Source organism: Sus scrofa, chromosome 17 (genome assembly GCF_054392235.1).
Source record: "Sus scrofa isolate SSC_HxYL_T2T_F1_AM1 chromosome 17, Sscrofa_HxYL_maternal_Yorkshire_Landrace_v2.0, whole genome shotgun sequence".
In the NCBI taxonomy this organism is placed as follows: domain Eukaryota; kingdom Metazoa; phylum Chordata; class Mammalia; order Artiodactyla; family Suidae; genus Sus; species Sus scrofa.
This window is the reverse complement of record NC_139399.1, coordinates 41,309,307-41,333,913: the sequence shown is the minus strand read 5'-3', so window position 1 is coordinate 41,333,913 and position 24,607 is coordinate 41,309,307. Positions and strand designations below refer to the sequence as shown.

At 50.8% G+C, this 24,607-nt stretch overlaps 1 long non-coding RNA gene across 1 annotated transcript; it reads left to right on the top strand.

The window, feature by feature from the left end:
* The first annotated feature begins 1,512 nt into the window (after positions 1-1,512).
* On the top strand, positions 1,513-10,111 carry LOC102161572 (uncharacterized). The gene is made up of 3 exons (XR_002339998.2): positions 1,513-1,697; positions 3,516-3,645; positions 9,982-10,111. It is a non-coding gene; the product is annotated as an uncharacterized LOC102161572 (long non-coding RNA).
* The last annotated feature ends 14,496 nt before the right edge of the window (positions 10,112-24,607 follow it).

The following is a 24,607-nucleotide window of genomic DNA, read 5'->3' as shown; positions in this document are numbered from 1 at the left end:
CAGCCCAAGTATCCATCGATGTTTAAATAGAAAAGCAGGAGTTCCCTTCATGGCTCAGAGGTTAACGAACCTGACTAGTATCCATGAGGGCTCGGGTTCAATCCCTGGCCTCGACCAGTGGGTTAAGGATCCAGTGTTGCCATGAGCTGTGGTGTAAGTCACAGACATGGCTCGGATCCCGAGTTGCTATGGTTGTGGCATAGGCTGACGCCACAGCTCCTACAGCTCCGATTCGATCCCTAGCCTGGGAACCTCCCTATGCCTCGGGTATGGCCCAAAAAAATAGATAAATAAATACATAAGTACATAAATAAGCAAGCAATGTATGGCTCATACAGACAAGGGAGTACAATTCAGCCTTAAAAAGGAAGTTCTGACACATGCTCCAACAGGGATGAAACTTGAAGACATGATGCTGAGAAAAGCCAAACACAAAAAGACAAAGACTCTATGATTCATCTTTATGAGGCACCTAGAAGAGTCATATCCACGGCGACAGGAAGTAGGACAGTGGTTGCCAGGGCAGGGGGCGGGTACAAAGTTTCCCGTTTTCAGAATGAAAAGTATTCTGGCGATGGATGGTGCAATGGGAATGTCCTTACTGACACAGAACTGCACACTTAAAAATGGTTCAGATGGTAAGTTTTACATCACATATATTTCACCACTATAAAAAAAATTGCATGCATACACACATACACACATTCAGACACACACAGACACATACACACACCACCGCCACGACCACTAGATCGAGCTTCCGCTCGACATCTTTCGGCGGCTGCACCACACGCCCTGCTCCCTGCTGCCCCACAGCCCCCATGTCTGCACCTCCAACCTCTCTGCCCAGCCTCCCATCCCTCCCCTCGCTCATCACTCATCTGCTCTGGCCCCACTGGCCTCCTCGCTCTTTTTCCAACCCACTAATTTCACACCAGCCTTAGGGCCTTGGCACCTGCTCTCCCTTCTGCAAGAAAGGCTCTGCCTAAGAAATCTCAGCTGTGGCAGGTCTGTCTTCCTCCTCATCTTCCGGCTCTCAGGTCAAAGGTCACCTCCGCACAGGTGGCCCCTGGCTAACAGCCTCCAGCCCCACTCCTACCACTCTTTGTCCCTTAACCTCAATTTGTTTCTTCACAGTATTGATCACCACCTGAAATAACACCTTATATTTCTCTATTGTCTACACGGTTCGAATGCCAACTCCAGAGGGCAGGAATCTCGTGTGAGTAGCCCTAGAACAATACCTGGCATACAGTAGGTGCTCAATAAAGAGGTGTCACACACGTGGAGGAGGATCTCCTAGACATTCGATGTTTATGTTACATCAGGGTGGATGCAAACACGGGCCTACAGAGGTGAACCAAGAAGGAGAGTAGGCCGGAGGGGCTGCAGACAGGGCCTGGCAAGAACCTTCCAGGCTTTACGGAACATGTCCAGGAATTGCCCAAGACTTACAGCGGAAGATGTGGTCATGTGGTACCAATATAATTTTGTGCAAGAGCGCTGGGATGCGGATGCTCGGTCTCATGCAGTAAATGTCCACATGTGACGGTCTCATGTGGAGGCTCTCGGTGCTTACCCGCACGCTGAAGCTCAGTCGCACCAGGCACTGTTCTGGGCTCAGAGACACCAGAGGAAAGAGACAACCCTGTCTTCACGGAGCTTCCACTTTAGCAGGAGAGACAAGCAATAAACAAGTAAGTAAAACCCCTGTCTGTGGGACGAGGACGCTATGAATGATGGAAAGGGTGATGAGTGAGAGTAGGAGAGCAGGGGAGGTTCGTTCCCCTGTGGAGCAGCGGGTTAAGGATCCAGCGTCGCTGCGGCAGAGGTGCAGGCTGCAGCTGCAGTGAGGTTTCAATCCCTGGCCTGGGACTTTCCACAAGCCATGAAAGCAGCCAAAAGAAGAAGAGGAGGAGGAGGAGGAGGAGGAGGAGAAAAAGAAAAAGAAAAAGAAAAGAAAAAAGAAAAAAGAAAAAGAAAGCAAGCAGGAGAGCAGAGAAATGGAGGAGCAGCTGCAATTGAAGGAGGGAGACCAGGCAACCCCCCCCCAACCCCAAAGATAACATTGAGGTAAAGACCTGAAGGGGCCAGGGAGGAGGGAACCCTGTGGATCCGTGGGGGCAAAGGCAAGTGCAAAGGCCCTGGGGCCAGAGCATCCCGTCCCTGGTGTGCTGGAGCATAGCAGGAGGCAGCTGCGGCTGGGGGCTCCAGGGCAGGCTCAGAAAGGTGAAATCCCTTGCCTGGCAAGTAGGAGGGCAGCCTGTCTCACTCTGAAGTCAGAACTCTTAACGGCAAAGGGGGGCAAAGGGCCCCTAGTCCTAAGGCGGGAAGCTGCAGGGATTAAGCTCATGTTAGGTGCTGGGTGCTACGCCGGGCACACTGGGGAATCACACAGGTGAAGCCCCCCTCCTCCTGGGGCTGCTGCTCCTCCTGGGGCTGCTGCAAGTTTCTACAAGAATCATGTGACTGTTGTTTCCATATGCGTGTGTGTTGAGGGGGCATGTGTGCACACAGCCTGCACGAGCCCGTGTGTTCCTGCGCAGCCGTGCATGGGTCTCGAGTTAAATACTTAGCCCTTCATGTCCGGGGAGGGGGGTGTGAGGGAGAGGGCATCCTCATCCTGCCCTTTCTGCATTCTAGAAGACGCCACGTCCAAAAAGGGGCATGTCTCTGTGCCCGCATGTCTAAAGCTGTGTGTGCCATGCGTATGCGTGTCTGGGCGTAGGCATGGTTAAGAGTTCTGCTTCGGCAGTATGACTCCCTGGGTTGGGATTTGGGTCTGTCACCGATTTGGTATGAACTTGGTAAATTGCCTAACCCCTCTCTGACTCACTTGCCCCATCAGTTAAATGGGGCTATTAATACAATGTACCTCACAAGGCTGTTGTGAGGATCAAATAAATTAATCCATATGGAATGCTTGGAACAGTGCCTGGCACATGCTAAGAACAACGTGTGAGGTGTTATTACATTAGGGCTCTGTCCGCATGTGTGTGTGTGTGTCTGTCTGAGGGCGTGTCCTGTCTGTGTAGCTGTCTGTGGACTCAGCCTCAGCCTTATCCCTGCCTTTCCAGAGCTTACCCTCCTCTCTGGCCAATGAGAGCAAATGTGCTGGCTGGGGTGGGGGCTGGGGGAAGGACTGGCAGGAGGGGACTCCCACCAGGGCCTGGCCAGCTGGACTTTTCACAGCCCAGTGACTCTGTTCCTCTGAGTGGCCAAGTGGCTAGACAGGCAAGCAAAGGCAAGTCCTGGGCCTGTGCGGGAGCCATCTCTGGCCTTGACCATAGGGACTGGGCTTATATGTCTGATACCCCTTGGGATTGAGGGATCTCGGAGGGTAGAGTCATGTCTGAGCCACCTCTGTGTCCACATCACAGCACTCGCTCTTAGTGACAGCTGACACTTACTGAGAGCTGGCTGACTGTCAGGCCCTATACTCATATGTCGTCTAATTCTTTAACTCCTCAGATTAGTGTACTGAGATAGGTCCTCCCATTATTTCCACTTTACAGATGAGGAAATCGAGGCACAGGGAGATGAATCCCTTACTGAAATCACAGCTGGTAAGCAGAGAGACCAGAGTTCTCACTAGGCTGTCTGGCTCTAGAAGCTGCAATCTTTGATCACGTCTCTTTTACTGAGGTAAATATGTGGAGTTAAATATACCAAGTATATATTAAATAAGTGAATCAATGAACAAGAGACAAAAGAATGAAGTTTGGGGTGGAGTGATGGGCTGAGAAAAAGGTGGAGAGCGATTCTGGCAGAAGAGGGGACCAGCTTGGCGCCCTGCTGGGAAGCCCTAGGGATGGGAGGAGAAGGTGGATGGGGCCAGATGGTGGGGGTCTGGAAGGCCAAATACAGGGGCTTGAAACTGAGCTCACTCCATTATTCAGAGACCTGGCCACAGTGAAGTGCCATGGGGACAGGCCACCTGGATCCTTCTTTGTGGATAAATTGGCGAGCTGAGTCCAGGGCTCTGGGAGAGCTCATGGCTGAAGGCGGAGTAACAGTGTTAGTTAGAACGAAAGTTCAACTGTCCACCTGGGGTTGGAACCCCAGTGCCTTTGCTTCCTGGCCAGGGGACCTTAGGGCAAGTCACTTCCCGTTATTGAGCTTCAAGTTTCTTATCTGAATCAACTTGAAGAGATAAAAGTCACTAGCCCCGTGCCCGACACGATAAATGTACTCAATGCATGCTCATCTACTATGAAGCAAGGCCTTTAAAGTAGCTCTAAGTTGACTAAAGGATCTAGTGGAAAAGGTGAACAACATGCATAAACAGATGGGGAATTTAGGAAGCGAGAAGGACACGTTTTAAAAAGAAGCCGGCTGGAAATGCTAAAGCCACGCTAAAAAAGAAAACTATGATGTCAGAGAAAAAGAAGTCTTATGATGAGATTGTCAACAGATTCTACCCAGGGAGAAAAGTGAACATGGTAATGGGGCAAGAGAAATCATCCAAACTGAAAATAAAAATTCATAGTGCGGGCTTCCTAGATTTATTAAGACGGTGGAAGCCCAATGCCAGACACGTGAGGCTCAATGGTATCATTCCTTCACTCATGGAACAAACGGGTTTTGAGCTCCTCATATGCATCAGATAGTATTTTCAGACTAGGATCGCAACAGTGATCAAGAGAACAAAGGTCCCTGCAATCATGAAACATACAGCTTAGGGAAGAGTCAGACTAATAAATAAGTAAAACAGATAATATGCAAAATGGCGATATCACCTGTGGATTAAAAGCACAGCAGGGGGTCAGGAAAAGTGGAGGGAGATGCGATTTTAGATGCGGTACAAGGAGGCCTCAATAAGAAGGTGATATTTGAGCAAAGGTCTAAAGGAGGCAATGAAGGGACCCGTGTGATTACCTGAAAGAGCATTCTAGAGAGAATGCATGGCTGGTGCAAAGGTCCTGGGGCATGAATGCTCACAGTCAGCTAGTGGAAAAGCCAGAAGGCCAGAGCTGAATGATCTTGAACAATGGGAAATAAGATCAGAGAGGTAAAGAGGAGGTGGGGGCCACCAGGAGGGAAGCAGATGGTCATGTTGGGATGTTTACTTTAACAGTGACTAGGATGGTGTCTGTTGGAGGATTTTGGTCAGAAGAGTGACGGGATCCCTCTGGCTTCTGGAGAGCAGACCAGAGAGGGCCAGGTGGAAGCTGGGAGGCCAGTGGGAAGTCTCTGGTGAAATTAGGGCACCTGGAATGAAGGTGATGGCAGAGGAGGTGATGGCAGGCTTTAGATGCAGGGTGCATTTCAAAGGCTGGGCCGATGCCAAGAGAGTCATGGTTACTGCTGCTGTTGTTAGGGCCCCTCACAAGCCTTTTCAGGGGGTCCCCACCCAGAGAAGCAGAAACAAAGGTGCCCACTTGGCCCCTCCTCCAGGGGCATCTCACTAATCTTGCTGGGTAACTGGTTGCCAAGAACACTCTCCCAGCACTGGGGTGCTGGGTAGGGCAGGATCCTAGCCCCCAGGCAGCCGTGGCTGGGGAGGCAGGCTCAGGTCTGCTCTGCCAAAGCCCCAGCTCCACAGCTGCAAAGCTGAGTTGTTTACTCAGAATCAGCAAAGGTCAAGAGCATGTTCATCTGAGGGAGCTGGTGCCTGCAGCACCAGGCAGTCCCCCTCTCCCTCTAAATCTTCATGGAGAGAGGAAGTGGACAGCCTCTCCAAGATACCCCAACATGCTCGCTCCCTTGTTCCCTCCCTCTCCTTCTGCGCAAGCCGCCCCTGCCTGGCTGGCTGTCATGGGTCCCTTGCTGGTGCCTCTGCCTCCATCCCACCCTGTTCCATCCACCCCACTAAGGGCAAGAGAGAGGACCTTTCTGGGAGCTCCCTTTGTGACTCAGGGGTAACAAACCTGACTAGTATCCATGAGGATCTGGATTCAATCCCTGGCCTCGCTCAGTGGGTTAAGAATCTGGTGTTGCCATGAGCTGTGGGGGAGGTCACAGGTGCGGCTTCGATCCCGCATTGCTCTGGCTGTGGCATGGCCAGTGGCTGCAGCTCTGATTCGACCCCTAGCCTGGGAACTTCCCTGTGCCTCGGGCGTGGCCCTTAAAAAAAAAAAAAAAGTGAAAATAAATAAATAGAGAGAGAGAGAGGCAGGCCTGTCTGAAAAAAATATGGCAACAGCATGGAGTCCTCTTCCCACCTTTCTGTACCTGGCGAACTCCCATTCATCTGTCAAAGCGCTCTTCTCCAGAACTACCCCAGGCTGGGTTCTCCTTCTGGCTCCCACAGCCCCGTGCTCACCCCTCCTTTTTCCATTCACATTGTGTTACAAGGACTGAACAAATAGGCAGACATGCCCCTCTCTGCCGTCCCTGGCAGATGACACTAACCCAGCAGGGTGCTCTTTCCAACCCCCGGCCCCGAGCTTGGATGTGGCCTCAGGATCAGCATTCTAGGACTAGCAGTGCTAGAAAGAGGTGAACAGATAGGTTCAAACCTTTTGTTTTGGAGTTCCTGTTGCGGCTCAGCAGCTTAAGGACCCAATGTTGTCTCTGTAAGGATGCGGGTTTGATCCCTGGCCTTGCTCAGTGGGTTGAAAATCCAGTACACTGCACGCTGTGGTGTAGGTCACAGATGTGACTCAGATCCGGTGTTGCCATGGCTGTGGTGTAGGCCACAGCTGCAGCTCTGATTTAATCCCTAGCCTGGGAACTTCCATATGCCGCATGTATGGACCAAAAAAAAAAAAACCCTTTAACTCGCCTCCAATTGCCTGTTAATTATATGCAACACACAGACACACACCTTTAGACAATTGCTTCCTTCCTAGAGGGTAGGGCTAGCAGTCTTATTCATCTCCCTCTTGCTCTAGGATAGCACAGAGGGCGTGTGCTCACAAGGCTTATCCTACATCCGGGCCCTGACTATGGCCTTAGGATGGCTGGGAAGAACGTCACTGACAAACTGGTCCTCTCCCCACATTTCAGAGGAGACACTGAGGTCCGGGGAGAAGGCCTTTGCCTGGAGCCACCCAGAAAGACAAGCAGCACCGCCCCCACCCCCCGGGCCTAGAACCCCCATCGTCTCCACCAGCCCTGCCCTGCTGTGGTTCTCTGCCCTCCGCTGGGCTTCCTGGAATGACTTTGTACCAAATTCCAATTAGCATTTGTGTCTGGTCTGTTTGACATGGGGCCTCCCTCAGAGAAATTCACAGACCATGCGGGGAAAATTTGGGGAACTGAAACTCTCACCCCCTCTCTTGACTGTCTTCCTCACTAAGTGTGTATTAACTGTTAATTTACATCTCATGTTAAAAGCCAAGATTTATAGAGTAGGGATCAGGCTCCACAGCACATCCCAGGGCTGACCCATGTCTCACGATAAAAGCATTCTGGGGACAACCTTTCCTGGAAATGCAACTGAGATATTCTCCTCGAGAAGTTTCACGTTATACATTAGCATATACGGAAAGGACTCTAACTCATGCAAAGAAGAAAAAAAAAAAAGCTCACCTAACTTTGCTTAATCTGGTTCTTCAAACTTATTTAACCACACAACATTTTTTTCAAAGTTCCTGTTTGCATCTCTATTTGGTTACAATATTTTAGTTGCACCAGAAACCTCAGTTGAGGAGTTCCTGTCATGGTACAGCAGAAACAAATCCAATTAGGAACATGTGGTTGCGGGTTCAATCCCTGGCCTCGCTCAGTGGGTTAAGGATCTGGCATTGCCGTGAGCTGTGGTGTAGGTTGCAGACGTGGCTCGGATCCTGTGTTACTGTGGCTGTAGTGTAGGCCGGCAGCTACAGCTCCAATTAGACCCCTTGCCTGGGAACTTCCATATGCTGCAGGTACAGTCCTAAAAAGACAAAAGACCAAATAAAAAAAAGAAAGAAAGAAAAGAAAAGAAAAGAAACTTCAGTTGAGCTCATTTACACAACAGGTAGAGTAGAAGATTTTGTGACTGAAAAGTCTAGAAGTCATGAGGTCCCAGGCATAGTTAGATCAAGGTCTTGGCTCCTTTGGAATCCCCTCCCCTGTACATTTGTCAGCTTCATCCTCAGTTTGGCTTCCCTCATGGCGACAAAATGGCTGCAGCAGCTCTGGGTGTCACATCTGAATACACCAAAGCACAGAGAAGAAGCCTTCTCTTCTCTCCATTAAGGACTAGCTGTTCTCACCCTATTTAGGCCAAGTGCCTGAGCCAATCATAGGACAAAAGGAAAGGGAATCAGCCAGTGGGGGTCCACCCCAGGGATGAAATCATAATATCTTCCACAAAGCCCATGGCAATGTCCTCTCCCTATTAACACGCATCCCACCTACCCAGACCCTACTTTCCTCTGCTAAGAAAACTTTGATTATACCCGTGACACTGGTGACCCACTTATCTCAAGGAGGGTAGGCCCCTACCTGAGCCCTGGGGGTAAATATTGATTGTTCCAAAGGCCATGTATTCCTTTAATTCCTCTTCACCAGCAGCTGGTTCTGGAATGACCATGACTTGGTTCTGGCTCATGAGATGCAAGAAAAAATCTGTGAGGTGGGGCTTCAGGAAAGCTTCTGCCTATTTGATGTAAAGAATAGACCTGGCTGGGAGTTCCCGTCGTGGCTCAGTGGTTAACGAATCTGACTAGGAACCATGAGGTTGAGGGTTCGATCCCTGGCCTTGCTCAGTGGGTTAAGGATCTGTGGCATTGCCCTGAGCTATGGTGTAGGTTGCAGATGTGGCTCGGATCCCAAGTTGCTGTGGCTGTGATGTAGGCCAGCGGCTACAGCTCCGATTGGACCCCTAGCCTGGGAACCTGCATATGCCGAGGGAGCGGCCCTAGAAATGGCAAAAAGACAAAAAGAGAAAAAAAAAAAAAAAGAATAGACCTGGCTTGCAGGTCCCTCTGCCCCATTACCATTCCTTCTTCAAACCTAGAATGAGGATTTGACACTGGAGGTGTGGTAGCCATCTTGGGACCACAAGGCAACAACCGTGAAAACAAATGCCACTGCGCCAGAGATGGAAGAGCAGAAAGATGGAGCCTCAGGCCTAAACAGCGTCACTGGGCAGCTGCATGTAGCCTGGAATGCGCTCTTAAATAAAAAATTAGAAATATACATTTGTTTACACCAAAGGCATTCCTAACTGACACAAAGCCAAGGCATTTTTTGCCAACTAGGACTTGCAAGAGCATAAAGACACAGCCTTGGAGACATAGCTCAAGTTGCATTGAATTTCAGATACTTTCTTAAACACATTCTGTTCCAGGGATGTGTTTGTGAGCAGGCAGATCATGCGAGCCTTCACATCCACCCCAGCAGAGAGTTGAGTGCTCCCTGTGTTGAATGGGGTGTCCGAGGCCATGAAGAAGCAGGTTGCAGAAGGGGGCCACTGCCTTATCTACCATCATCACAGGCATCCTGGGTTCCTCCGGGGCTCATTGCAGAGGTTTTAGTGAGGCTGACTCAGAAGTACATTCTGGAAGCCAGATCCCAGGTGGGGTTTGGTAAAATCTTAGCACAGCCTCAAACTTATCTCCCCCTTCCATCCTAGTCCCCTCACTTCCACTATCTCTACTGGTAAAATACCCCAAAATAAGAGAAGAAAAAGCCAAGAACCTGCCATCATAGCCACATATACAATACCCCCCTCCCAAAATAACTGGCCAAATCTAAATGTCTTAAAACAGGGGAATGACTAAGAAACTGTTTGATGGAATATTACATGGATGCGAACATGGTGTTTACAAAGTTTGTAATTGCAAAGGGAAACGTTCATGATATCGGTTAACGAGAAAGCCAGCTCCAACAGTTTATATATATGATATGATCTCAATTATATAAAAACTGCATTGGAAAAAATAAACCAGGAAAAAATATACTGATGTGTTCGCAGTGATTGTGCCTGGTTGGGGTATGATGGGTACTTTGGGGGAATTCTTCCTGCTGCTCTATATTTTCTCATTTTGCCTGTGTGTTCTACTTTTGTAAGCAGAAAGAATAAAATTGACTTTTTTCTTCTGCAAGCTTCAGGACCCTCTACTGTGCGAGATCATCGCTGTCATCTCCCCTCCAGTAAAGCAGATAAACAAGGGCCTCCTAGAATGGGTGACCCCCTTCTGCACTGGGCCGAAATAAAAACAGCTTCCAAACCTGGCGTTATTTGATTAATAGCTTAAAATTCTTTCACCAGGCAAAGGGAGTGGTGGGAAAAGGGGAAGATCAACACCCTATTTTTAAATGGTGACGTGAGCTCACAGGAACTAAAGGCAAGAAGAGGTACACCATTCCAGGCCTTATGCAAATATATGCAAATGAGATACACTCCCCGGCTAAGCGAGAATGCTGGGTCTGAGTTCCCACCTGGAAGCTTGGGTCTCACTGAGCTGAGTGAGAAGGGGAGAGGGAGAGGAGGGAACAGCGGTGACGGTTAGTCCCTGAGCGCCTACTAAGTGCACAGCTTGCAAAGCCTTCTCACAGCCTGGACTGCATCTGAGCCTCACCACACCTGTGGTGTAGGTAAGCCATGGAGCTGGGTTAAATGGAAGTCAGAAAAAGATCAGCCAATGCAAAGTTGGTGGTGTCTGTGACCAAGCTAGGTAGCCCCTGGGGAACCGGGGTATGACAACCCAGCTGGCGGGGTGGGGTGGCGCCTGTCCTTGATGCGGAGGAGAAGAGGGGAAAAAGGAGACGCATGCTGCTGGGTGTCCAGAAAGCATAAGGGTCCAGAACCCCTGGATGCAATGTCATTAGACACCCAGGTGGGATGTGCGCAGAGACCTTGGTCCTCCCCTGGCCTTTGTGCTCTCCGTGCCCCCTGCCTGGAACACCCTCCCACACCCTGACCTCTTCAGTCAGCTTCCTGCTCCAAGGTCACCTTATCAGAGGGACCTCAGCTGACTACTCTGAGCATCACCTGCCCGTCTCTCCCACCTCCACCATCGATCCTGTGCCCTCAAAGCACTTATCACCTCTCTGCTTATTATGTATATATATTTGGTGGCTTGTGGCAAGAAAGTGTGCTCCTTGAGAGTAAGGAGTTTGGCTTTGGGGTTCATCTCTGTGTTTCTAACACATGGTATACACTTGATGTTCAAAGCACATGTGTCAAATGAATTAATGAAGAAATAATGAATGAATGAATCTCAGCTACCCCAGGACCAAGTTACACAACCTTGGACAATGACCCAGCCACAATAATAACATCATTATCAAGGGTATATTGTTATGACTAACATTTCGGAGCATGTATTTTTTACATTCCTTTCTCTCTCTCTTTTTAACTCCTTTCCTCATTTAATCCCCACGTCAACAATCCTAGACAGGAAACACAATTATCTCCATTAAACAGCTGCAGAGACTGAGGCTCCAAAGAGTCAGGTAAACTGCCCAGAATCAGAGAGAGTAACCAGCAGAGCCAGGTCTTGAATCAAGCCTGTCTGATTATACTTCTCTATGGGATGCTCCAGGTGGATGCCACCCAGTGAGGAGGCAGGTGCTACATCGGCATCATTTATCACCGTGGTTGGCCGTGGTTCTCAAAATGTAGTCCCTGGACCAGCAGCAGGGGCAGCCTTGCCTACTTGCTAGAAATGTTAAGTTCTCGGGTCCCCCGGAATCACACCAACGTGTGCTGGAGTGTGAGAGCCACGGAGATGAGTAAATGGGAGCCCGCAGCACATTGCCCCAACTCTAAGGCTGGGCAGATCATCCAGGGGGGTTCTAGAAAAGGTAACATGAGAATCTCATCCAGCACCCCACCTGGCAGGGGTTCAAGCTCTCCTGATTCCCTCCCACACACAATTGGAGAAAAAAGTTTTCAGCCCTAATTTCAGGCCTTTGATTTCGGCCTCATCTGGCCGAGAAGATGCCAGCTTGTCAGAGGGAGCAGGGAGCTGGGAGTGATGGAGCTGGAGCAGGAGGATCTATTATTAATTACCATGTAACATTGATTAAGAGCCCACAGGGCACCGCAGCTGTGAGGAGCTTGGGAGAAACTCCAGTCCTGCCTGGAGGGGAAAATGATTAGCAACATTATGAAAGGAAATATTCATCCTGCGGCAGCCCTGAGCAAACACCTCCGGCGTGGGGAATTTTCCTTTCCCAGGAACTCTCTTCCTGGAGCAGGGAGCTGCTGCCAGAGCCTGGGGCAGGCTTGCTGGGGCTGGAGGATGGACCAGCTGACCTCTGACCGACCGCAGGCCTGGACAAATTGGAAAGCACATGTTCTAGGGAGCAGAGATGCCCGGCTTGGCTTCTTGAGATGACAGTTCAAGGTGCCGAGATCTTTCTGTGTTTTTGAGAGATTTAGATGTGTCGAATCTCCTCATTTTTAAATCTGGGGAAGATAAATTCTAGGTCGGCCACGTTTCTAGCTACCCCGCTGCCATTGTCAGGTTTAATCCTTTCAGCCACCCCATCTCCATCTTCTATGCAAGGAAAGTGAGGCCCACTACTGCCCAGTGAGTTGGGGGAGGAGCTGGGATCCAAGCCTTCCTGTGCTTCCTGAGCCCTTGCTTACTCCACGACACCATTTGGGCACCCTGCCCTTGTGTCCGCAAACCACCCAAATGTATTCTAGAAAGTCTAACGTTGCCCGATGTAGGCTACCCCCCCACCCAGACTGTGTCTCACACCGGATGTAGCATTGAAACCCTTAGTCAGACAACACATCTCGGTGTTTGGATTTGAACGCATGGCCGTCCCACCTAGACCGTGTCCCTAGAAGTAACTCCATGCTCTTACCAGAAAGAAGTGCGCAACAAACCAGCTCCACTCGCCCCCTGGGCCTGCTTCTGACCTTGGACCCCATATTTCCCAGAGGGTCAAGAGAGACTGACCAATCACCTCTCACTTTGCACCCATGGAACCCTAGTTTTTCCTGCCACTGACTAAGCTCAAGTTTTAAGCAAGAGACTGTACCCTTCGCTGGGACTCAGTTTCTTCTCTATCCCAAAGAGGACTCTTTGGATCCCGGAATGAAGTTCCTGACCTCATTAGCTCCACAATTAAGCCACGGACCCAATCATCCTAAAACTCTGGATCGAGAAAATAAACTTCCTAGGTGGTGGTGGTGATGGTGTTGATGTTAACACCAAGTACTAGCGAACAGCGTTTTAGGGTTTTTTTTTTTTTTTTATAGTTTTTAACCTTTTTATTGAGATATAATTGACATGACAGTGTATTAGTTTCAGGCTTACACCAATTTTTTGTGTGTGTGCCTTCATGCTAACCCTGTTTTGAGGCTACCTGTGTGCCAGGCACTTCACGTGGATTATCTTGTTTGATCCTCACGCCAGCCTTGAAACAGTGGTATTGTCAGTGCCATTTCATAGCAGAGGAGATGAAGGTTCAGAGTGGGGAGTGGTTCCGGAGCTCAGGCTCTGAGCCCCCATTTGGTTCTCTGCCCTGCACCCTCTCCCACGGGCCCCAAAACATGAGGCTTGTCAGCCGCCTCTAAATTTCTCCACCTGTAGTCCAGGCCACACCGGGTCCCTGGGGGCTGAGCAAGCGGCTCTGTTTCCCAGGAAACCATTTGGAGCCCTGAGGACTTATTAAAGAATCCACGAGTTGAGAGATGAGATTTCAAACAGGTACTGCTGACCGTGGAGTCTCCAGAGAGGAAGTGAGCTCCCCATCGCTGTCAGTGTACAAGCTGAGAACAGGCAATGAATTTGGGAGAGTGTGGTGGCAGCGATCCCAACTTCAGATGGGATGAGCTAAATCATCAGAGAGGAGGAGCGAAATCAGGGTCGTTTGGGGAGAAAACAATAGAGAAGAACCAGGCTGCCTGGGTTCAGGTCCTACTCATTCTGCTGTGTGACCTTGGGCAAGCGACCAAACTTTTCCTTGCTCAATATCCTTGCCTTTAAAAGGGAACTAGTAAAAGGACCTATTTCACCACGTTGCTGTAAGATTACACAAATTAATATGTCTGAAACATTTAGCAGAGCGCCTGGCACATGGTAAATCTATAAAGCGTTAGCGATTACTTTCAAACTTTTAATTTTAACTTTGGAAAGCTGTCTTCCAATCAAAACTTCGGTGGATGCCAATAGAAGAAATAGATCAAAAGAAGCTGCCTGCCTGAGGAAGTGGGGGCTGGGGGCACAGAGGCCCTGTCACATCGGCCCCCCACCCCCTCCCACCCCCTCTTCCAATAGGCTCAGCACCACATCAAGGGTCTGTGGGGCCCATGAGAGACCACAGCCTACACCACGGTTTGGCCTCCACCCCAGAGGCTCAGCAAATCTCCCGACAGGGGCCTCTCAAAACGGCGGCATTCAGCTGCCACATTTCGAAAATGGGGAAACAGGAGAGGAGTGGGAACTTGCTTCTCAGTGCCCTCCCCAGAAAAAAGAAAGACAAACTTCAGGTCCCAAAGGCCCCCTTCCTTCCCCTCCTCCCCTCCCTTCCCCCTCCCCCTCCCTTCCCCTCCCCCTCACCCCCCCCAACCCCAGTTGCCTGCTGGGAAATCAGCAAGAGGAAGTCATTTTTGGAGAAGGAAAAAAGGATGATGGGAGCTGGAGTAGAGTGAGGAGCTGGGGATGAGTGGACTCAGGCCACTCGGAGGCACCAGACATGGAGCCCAGGAAAAGGAGCCCTGGGATCCGCAAAGCTGGGAGAGCTCCTACATTTGCCCCTGTTTCCCCTCCCAGGATACTCAAGGCAAGGCCCCGGCTCTCAGGGAAGGGGCGACCCTGCGCTGTCTGGGGTGTGGTGTCTCAGAGAACTCCGTCTGGGTCCCGGCTGGGAAGCCTGCACCGACCCTCGGGTTCCAGACCCTCCGTATACAGAAGAGACACCAGTCCAGAGAGGGGCAGGGCCGGGACCCCTCCTCAGCCCTTTGGGGCCTCATCGTTTTCACTGGCATCCAAGCCTTGTCCGAGGAACTGCAGTCATCACTGTCCTAACACCGACAATAATTTAAGAGCTGCGTATTCTTTGTCTTTTTGGGGCCGCACCCACAGCATATGGACGTTCCCAGGCTAGGGGGTCAAATCAGAGCTGTGGCCACAGCCACAGCAATGCTGGATATGATCCATGTCTTTGACCTACACCACAGCTCATGGCAATGCCTTGAGCTTAACCCACTGAGTGAGGCCAGGGATCAAACCTGCGTCCTCATGGATACTAGTTGGTTTTGCCACCCCTGAGCCACCTCGGGAACTCCAAGAGCTACATACTCTTGAAAGCCTACTGCAGCGCAGGCACGATTCTAAGTCCTCCTAACAGAAACCCTTGGGGAAGGACCGTGATCCCCATGAGGCGCCTTGACGTAACAGAACCTACCCGAGACCACACAGCTGGTACCCAGTGGGGCAGGGATTACACAACTCACATCATGATCGATTCTCTGTGGGGAGAGGACCCTTCCAGAAGTTCAAGCTCTAGTGAGCATGGGTGCAGGGAACTTCAAGGTTTGGGGAACTATTTTTGAGCTGTCGAAACTCTGTGTGGGTAGTTGGTTTCCACACAGATAATAGCTCCTCTCACATTCACTACCAAAAAACCCCCCAGAAAACTAATTTTCCCAGCTTCCTTTTGTTTGTTTGTTTGTTGCTTCTTAGGGCTGCACCCAAAGCACATGGAGGTTCCCAGGCTAGGGGGCGAATCGGAGCTACAGCTGCCGGCCTACACCACAGCCGCAGCAACATGGGATCCAAGCCGCATTGGCAGCCTACACCACAGCTCATGGCAATGCCACATCCTTAACCCACTGAGCAAGGCCAGGGATTGAACCCGTGTCTTCATAGATACTAGTTGCATTCATTTCTGGTGCTCCACAAGGGGAACTCCCACCCGCTTCCTTTTCGGCTCGGAGTAGCCTGCGACAATAATCTGGTCCATTGATTTAGAGACAGCATCCTTCCACAATTAGAAAGCCCTTTCCTGTGCACTTATCCCTTCCCTTTCTTCCTCCACGGAATGAAGATGCAATGCCTGAGTCATAGCAGCCATCTTGGAACCATGAGGCACCAGCAATGAGGCCAAAAGGCCACAGACTAAAGATGGCAAAATCACTGGCAAGCAGAACCTGATCCTCAGTGACAGTAGTGGGAGCCACAGTGCTCCTGGCAGCCTTCCCTGGACTTCTTGCCATTCAGGGCAATAAGCACCAATTGGGTTATGCCTCCATAGTAGTGTTTCTGTTATTTGTGGCTGAGTGCGCTCTTACCCTTTCTAATGATGGGAATGAGATGGGACCCATGGCCTGGCTGACTCTAAGTCCATGCTCCCTCCATGGAATCACACTGTCTCCTGGGAGCCACGCTTTCCCCCTCCCTCTCTCCCCAGATGTGCTAGCATAGGCCTCTGCCTGAATCAGGGCTTGGGAAACTGAGCAATTGCCTCTCAGGCCACATGATCACCAGCCACCAGGCTGACCAACGTGAACCCACTTGAGAATTGTGAGGAATGGAGTGGAGGTCCCGACCTGAACCATGAAAGGTCCCGGCTTTCAAGTACCCAGCAACCTAAACCTCCAGACAGTGCATTTGACTGGACCCACTATCACCACAACACCCACCCTTCGTTTGACTAGAAAACAGATAGTACAGAGGGCAGGCAAAGTTCCAGGAACTCCCCCGGGGAGAACCAACCAGCCAAGTCCCCGCCGTCAGCGCTCACGTCCCAGGCGGGAGGCAGAGAATGAGCCAGCGAGCCACGTGTTCCTCTTCATGCCACCTTCACCCTTACAAGGCACTTGATGGCTTATGTTTCCTAACTTCTTCCTCTCGATAACCTTGCAAAATAGGGACCATTTTCCCATTTTTTGGAAGAAACAAAGGCATGGTGTGGCAGTAAGAGAAGTCTTCTCCAAGACCGCCCAGCCCTGTCCGAGAGGCAGCAAGGACTTGAGCCTACGTGGGTCTGGCTGCCTGCCTCTGCCCCTCTGTCCACCAGAACAATCAGAGCAGGCTCCGCAGCCCCCAGGGATCTGTGGCTCCAGGCACCCCCGTGACAACCATTGGAAACAACAGCCTCAACCACAAAGCAAGTCAGGTTGGGAGGCAGTGTCGCCAACTACACAGCGACCCTCTGGCCAAGCTGTTGGTGCCTGATGGCGTTTTAATTATTCATTCTCACTGAACTCGCAGGCCCGGGGCTTCAGCCATACTTTTCAGAGCTCGCCCGTGGGGCAGCTGGGTAAGGAGTCCAAGCCTGTCAGGAAGTTCGGGTCTGTCTGCCCATAGAATGTTCCCTGGTCCTCCCCCAACAGCCCGATCAGGCACAGTGGAGGATGACAAGGAGCCAGGATGCTTCAGGGATACCAGGGCCCAGGCTGGGTTGCAAATTTGATGGCCTGATCTCCATTCCTTCAGCCCGAGGGCTTTCAGACTCTGAGTTAAGCAGTCTGTCAGGCAAGATGTGAGAGTTGGTGAGGGGTTGGGGTGGGGAGGTCATTCTTAGGAGAATGGGTGGGAGACGGACGCAAAGGAGCCCCAGACAGGGAGAAGAGCACCTGTTGGACCCGGCTAAGAGCTGGCTTAAATGTTGGCTCGGTCACTCGCTAGCTGTGTGTCTTTAGATGAATCACTCACCCTTTCTGATCAGGTATCTTGAGTATAAAATAGAGATTTGCTCATATCATAAACAAGCACTGGGCCCCTAATATGTGCCAGGCACTGGGGATACGGCAGTGAAAGGAGCAGACAAGTCCCTGACCTCAAAATGGCTTTTGTAAAGATCAGAGCTTTTGTAAAGATCGGAGCTCATCTATCGAAAGCATTGTGTCCCATATATAGTAAGGACTTAATGCATGCTCGTTATTACTATTTTATTATTGTCATTTTATTGTATATATTCAACTTATATATCATATATACAATTATTTTCTATAACCCACCCTGTATGATCATTTTTACCACAGCAGAAAAGAATCCCCCCATGCCACACACGTGCACACCCGTGCACACGCACACCAGGCATTTTGAAGGACTTTCTTTCATCCTTCTCAGTTGCCTTTGACATTCATTTTTCCTAGCCTGTGAGTTTTTGGCCTCATTCATTTCCCCTAAGTCCTAACCTAGCCTAACTTGTCCTAACCTAGTCTGGCATTTAGCAGGGAACAATACATTTTTTTTTTCCACCCACTGACTCACTCCCTTGACAAACACGTATTCAGTCCTACAGTGTACTGGGTCCTGCTAGGACGGAGACAGGTAGAGTCCTGCCCTCCTGGAGTTCAAATTCTCGTAGGACGACCGACAGTGCACAGACAGAAAGCATGCTCCACCCCGGGAGTGACAGGTGCAGGAAGAGAGAGGGATGGGCAGCCCCTTTCGGACCAGCTGGTGAGAGAAGGTCTGGACCAGGAGGTGGCATCTGAGCAGAGACCTGGGTGGGGTGGAGAAGGGGGCCTGGGGAACTTCTGAGGAACGAGAGCTCAGGCAGAGGGAACAGTCAGTGCCAAGGTCTGAGGCAGGAAGAAGGCTGGCAGGGAAGAAGAAGCCCATGCGGCAGGCTGCCCGGTCTCCTCTCCACCCTGGCACAGTGGGCAGTCAGGCAGGAGCATAAAAATGGGCACCAGTGACACCTGGCTTCTCCTTAGACGTACTGAGACCCTGGGATAGAGGCTTCAGGGGTTAGCCCAGACTCCAACCCCTCCCTGAAGATCTGAGGGAACGGGGACCAGAGAGGGAGGGCATTTCCCAAGGATACACAGCCAGCCATGCTGGGTTGGACCCAAGTCTCGCATGTCGTAACTCTAGCCGGTGCTGTCTCCACAAAAAACCACTCGTTTTCTTTCTAGGTGTCAGATTAAAGGGTCTGGGAAGATCCCTGGAGACACAGGGGGTCACGGGTTCAGAGACAGATGGGAGAGAAAGAGACTCAGCCTCCCCCTCCAGCAGTGCTTGTCCTCCTGCTCAGAGAACTGCGGGGAACCGGGAGATGCGCCCCCATCCTGGCTCTGCATCTGGGAACCATGGTTACCGCTGCCTTTTGATTGGCAGGGGGTCTGGAACGCCTTTGAGCCACCCCCTGGTTCCTAGATGTTGTGTCAGAAGCAGGAACAAGGGCCAGGGGACAAGCTGAGGGTCACCAGTTGCCCCGGGATACCACTTGCTTCACCTTCCCCTCCGGAGCCGTAGATCCGGGCACCTTACACCACTGCGAAATCCTTTTTGGAGCTCTGAATTAAAAATAAATTTGCAAGCACATAACCAGATGTTACATGGGGAAAAGATAAATAACTCAGCCTGTCAAGGAACTGCCTCATCTCAGTCAACCCTCTCTCTTTCACAAGGTTTTAATTTTTAATTTCACAGCGGTAACTATAGCAACCTGCAAAAATAATATATTCCAAAGCAAAACAACTTTCTTGGCTCTGGCTCGGCATCTCCGTGTTCCCTCCTTCCATCCTCTCCACCAACTTCGCTCAGGTCTGTGCCCAGAGTAGATGAACGTTCTCAGCTTTGAACTCTCTCATTCATTCATTCACTCATTCATTCATATAGAGGTATCTCTCGCCGCCCAACCCACTGCCACTCCTCTCTTTAGGCGCCAGGATGCTGGACAAGGGGTTCAGAATCACAAGAGATGCCAAGTTATCCTCATCTATTTGCTTCCTAAGTTTTGAGTAAATAGGAGCAGGAGTTTGGCTAGCAAGGGATACTTGTATTCACTGGAAGCCTCATTGGTTCCAGAGACAGCTCTGGGCGTTGGGGAGAGAGAGCAGAGGTGGGACTGAGCCTGCCGCCAAGGGGAGACAGACATTTAAATAGATGATTATAAGAAAGTAAGACAAGTCTTGGATAAAAGGGGTCCATAATGTACAAAGGGGTGCAAAAGAAGGGGGTGATTATTGATAGCAAGGGTGGTCTAGGAAGCCTTCAGGGAGAAGGTGACTTCTGAGATGGGTTTTGCTGGATGAGCAGGAGTTTTCTGAGTGACCAAGATAGGAATGAGCACACCAGGGAGCTGGAACAGCAAGTACAAAGGCAGAGACATGAGAGAGGAGTTCACAGCACCCAAGCTCAGGGCAAAGGTGGTGCCTGAGTGGGATGCTAGAGTGGATGGAATTAGAAACAGAGAGCCTGGGACACTGGGCTGAGGACTTTGCTTGGAGGCAAAGGGAATTCAGCCAAGGAGTGGCAGTAAACAAAAAAGTATTTTGAAAGGTGATTTGGGGGACAAGTCTGGGGAATGGCTTGGAGGGGAGAGGGCCCACGAGAAAAGCAGGTGGAGAGGCCTGAATTGGGTGGTGGCCAGGAAAGAGGAGGAGGGTCGACGTCTTTTTTTTTTTTTTTTGCCATTTCTTGGGCCGCTCCTGTGGCATATGGAAGTTCCAGGGCTAGGGGTCAAATCGGAGCTGTAGCCACCGGCCTACGCCAGAGCCACAGCAATGTGGGATCCAAGCCGCATCTGCAACCTACACCACAGCTCACAGCAACACCAGATCCTTAACCCACTGAGCAAGGCCAGGGACTGAACCCACAACTTCATGGTTCCTAGTTGGATCCGTTAACCACTGAGCCATGACGGGAACTCCAGAGGAGGGTTGATGTCTTAGTCTGGGGCCTATGAGAAACAGACCCTGAGCCAAGGATTCAAGCTGATGTGGAGGCCATCCCAGCAAGCGCCGATGGGGCTGGGGAAGTGAGACAGACCAGGGAAGGGAAGGAGGCCAAGATGTGGTTAAGATCAAGCCAGTTACCCCTGGGCAGCTGGGGCTGAGCTCTGCTGGGGAGTTCAGGGAGCCAGTGCCCAGGGGGCATTGGAGTTGTGCCCCCTGAGGGCAAAGGAGCTGGAGTATTTAAATGTTAATTCCTACGTTAATTGACTGAGGGCTGCTCCCAGGAGGCACCCGTTCCCTGGCACTTCTGACCTGTCAGGCTGGCTGCAGAGTAGAGTAGGCTCCGGGGGCCAGAGAAAGTGCCCACAGACTCTGGTGCTGGCAGCTGGATGGGAAAGAAAGGCCCAGGGGCCAAGGGTGAGGCCTCCCTGGCTTCTGCCCCAGTGATGGTCTCAGGATGGAGAGTGTGCACAATGGAAGAGCCTGGCATCTGGAGGATGGGTGGACTCACCAGCCCCTGTGGCCTGAGGTGGGGATAAGGCAATGAGCCCCGAAGAAGGACAGACCCAAGGCCATGCCGGCTGAGGCTGGTTAAGTGGCGGCTGATCAATGCTGGGCAGCAGATCTGGTGCAGCCTTCAGGGCCCCATGGGGTGGGCCAGACCGCCTTTCCAAATAGAGTCCTGGCTCAGCAGAGCAGAACTGCCCCCTCAGTCCCTGATTAAAAGTGAAAAGTGGCAAGAAAATGTGTCCACTGGGGACCTGCATGTGCAAAGATGGGTTCCTGCAGAGATGGAGTAAGAATGTGTGACCTTGGACAAGAGACAGCGCCTCTCCCGGCCCCAGTTTCCTCATCTGCAATAAGATGTGGTTCACAGACGTGCCTACAGCATAGGCTGTTTGCAAGGATGTCATTACATGATGCATCGTGATGCCTAGAAGCCACCTAATAAATATTACCTGTTATTGTTATTTTCGACACTGTTTTTTGAGCATGGCACACACGCCAGGTCCTGGGGACACAGCAGTCATCAGACACTGTGCTCCTGCCCTCCGGCTGCCCACAGCCTCTTGGACGTGCTGAAATGCTTTATATAGAATGTTAAAGAAAGCAGGGTAGGAAATTATGCATAAAGCATGAGTCTAATTTTGTTTAAACACACACACTCACAAAGGCCCGAGGGATATACACCAATATGTAACGACAGTTAACACTAAATGGTGGGATTGAAGGTGGCTTGTCTTTTTACAATTCTTTTCTTCGCTCTTCTTCTTTTAAAATTTCAGTGTGTTGTATTATCTGAATAGTCATTTTTCAAAAAGAAAAGCAAACAAACATGCTTCTTTCTCTGACTCCCTGCCCCTCACAAATTCCCTCTGCTTTTTCGAGAAGCAGGGGGCCCCTGTCCCATTAGGGGACATTTGTTGGTACTTCCGAGGGTTCTGGGGGCCTGGCTCGCCCCCACTGCAGAGCGCTGTGGGGAAGAGGGGTGGGGGCCACCATAAGAGCCACGATCCTGTGTCAGGGAACAGAGAGCAGGAGTTGAGCTCCCTGTCCACCCGCCCCTGGGCTCTGAGGACCATGGGCTGTGCTTGTCCTTCCACCTGTGGCTGGGGAGTCAAGGTGTTCAACACCAAGGTCGGCTCTGCCATGTCCATCTGCCCGCAGGGCCAAGCCCCATTCTCTACTTGGCTTTCTCCGTAGCTCATATTTGTTCATCTCTCTCTCTCTTTTTGTGGGGCCTCGCCCATGGCAGGCAGAAGTTCCCAGGCCAGGGATCGAACTTGCACTGCAGCAGGGACCATGCCAGATCCTTAACCACTGGGCCACCAGGGAACCCCATTCTTTTGTTCATCTCTGACTCCTCGGTCTCCTTCTCCTGATTCTGAACTTCAGTGAGGGAAAAAGAAACGTCGGGCTGACACCATAAGATCACGGGGTCCACACCTGGCTTCTAGAAATTGGCTATTAATAAATGAATCAGCCACTGATTTTTCTCAAGTTTTCTATCCTCTTTGACACCTAGAACAGTGAGATAGGCCCGACACTCTTGGAAAGTCCTAATAAGACCCCCTTTATTGGACTTGGTGGTGTTGTCTGAGTTGCTTTGGGAGAAAATGTTCCATGCCAAGTGGACGTCGTGGGGCTTCCATCAATCGACCTAACAAAGGTGGTCAGAGGTCTGGTGCAGGACTAAAGCGATTTTCTGGGCTTGATGTCTGGACGTATACTTGGATCTATGACATGTTGGGGAAGGAGGGTCTTCTTCTGCCAGACTCAGTGACCTTGGGGTGCCCGGATGTGGCCCTACCTGTCAGCGGATGCGGCCCTACCTGTCAGCGGCTGTGGCCCACACGCTCAGAGCCTCTTGGAAGATAAAGCAAACGGAGATGACTGTGCTGAGTCCCTCTGTCCAGCCGATCCTGAACTGCCTCCTTCTACTGGAACCAGTACATTCCCCTTTTCTCCTAAGTGAGTTCTAAGTGGGTCTTTGTTGATGGAAGCTGAAAGAATCCTGATCCGCATCATGGAGTGGGCATCTGCTGATTAGAAGTTTGTGGCCCCCCCGGAGTTCCCATCATGGCTCAGCGGTAACAAACCCCACTAGTATCCATGAGGACACGGGTTCCATCCCTGGCCTCGCTCAGTGGGTTGAGGATCTGGCGTGACTGTGAGCTGTGGTGTAGGTTGCAGGTGCAGCTTGGATCCTGCGTGGCTGTGGCTGTAGGCTGGCAGCTGTAGCTCCGATTAGACCCCTAGCCTGGGAACCTCCATATGCCACGGGTATTTTTTAAAAATAAAAATTAAAAAAAAATTAAAAGAAAAGAAAATCCTCTTCCAAAGCCTTTTGCTGTGCGGGCAGACTTCTCACGGGGGCTCCGTTGTAGAGGAGGGGGTGGGCTGCCGGATATGCTTCTGGGATAAAGCTTCCCATTCACAGCTTGAAATTTCATCTCAGGAAACCTTAACTCCTTGTACCCAGTCCTCCTTGCTGGAGGCAGGCTCCAGGGAGCCAGCCCAAGACTCCAAACTGCACGCCTGGCCTGGGATGAAGGTGGGCATTCAAGTAGCATAATATGGGAGTTAACAGCTTGAGCTCTGGACCAGAGTGCCTGGGGTCCAATCCGACCTCTGGCTACGTGTTAGCTATGAGATTTTGGACTTCTTAGATTATTCGAGTCTCAGTCTTCTCATCTATGAAGTGGGATGATAATAACACAAGGAGTTCCTATTGTGGCTCCGCAGGAGCAAACCCAACTAGTATCCATGAGGACGCAAGTTCAATCCCTGGCCCTACTCAGTGGGTTAAGAATCCCATGTTGCTATGGCTGTGGTGTAGGCCGGCGGCTACAGCTCTGATTTGACCCCTAGCCTAGGCACTTTAATATGCCATGAATGCAGCCCTAAAAAATAATAACAATAATAATAACAATAACTACATTATGCTGGGAAAATTAAGTGAGTTAATACAAGTCAGATGGAGGATACCGTGTGACCACAAGGCCTTTTTCTGGTGGTGGCGGTGGTGGTGGCAGGCAGAGTGAATGTCATGTCCTTACTCTTGTGACAGGGCAAACCAATTAAAAGCTCCGATTTCATTAACCCTGTGATGGCCCCACGCTGCATTTTACATGATTTACACAGTAAATCCTTCCTTCCTGTGGGGGAGCTAGGCACCCGCCTTGGGCCCTTACTTGCTGTGGGATGTGCCCCTTGCCTTTCCTGAGCCCCAGGTTCCTCAACAGCAAAACAGAGAAAATGACCTGGGGAGGGATGATAGGATACCACGAGGTCGGTGTTGCGCTTCGTATTTATTCAACCATTGCTCTCACGGAGCACCTTCCACATGCCAGGCATTGTTCTAGGCTCCAGGGCCAAAGCAGTGAACACAACAGACATGATCTCAGTCCTGACGGAGTTGACATGATCACAGGGGCTGCCAGACACTAAACACATAAGTCAGATTACACAGCCTCTCCAATGGTGTTAAGTGTTGTGAAAAAGTAAAAATTAAACCGAGGAGAAGACTGAGAGCAAGGCATGGAGGCAGTGTGATTTTAAATAGGACGGCCAGGGAAGGCCACTCGAAAAGGAATTTAGCAAGACCAGGGGGCCACATATGAGTCTCAGGGA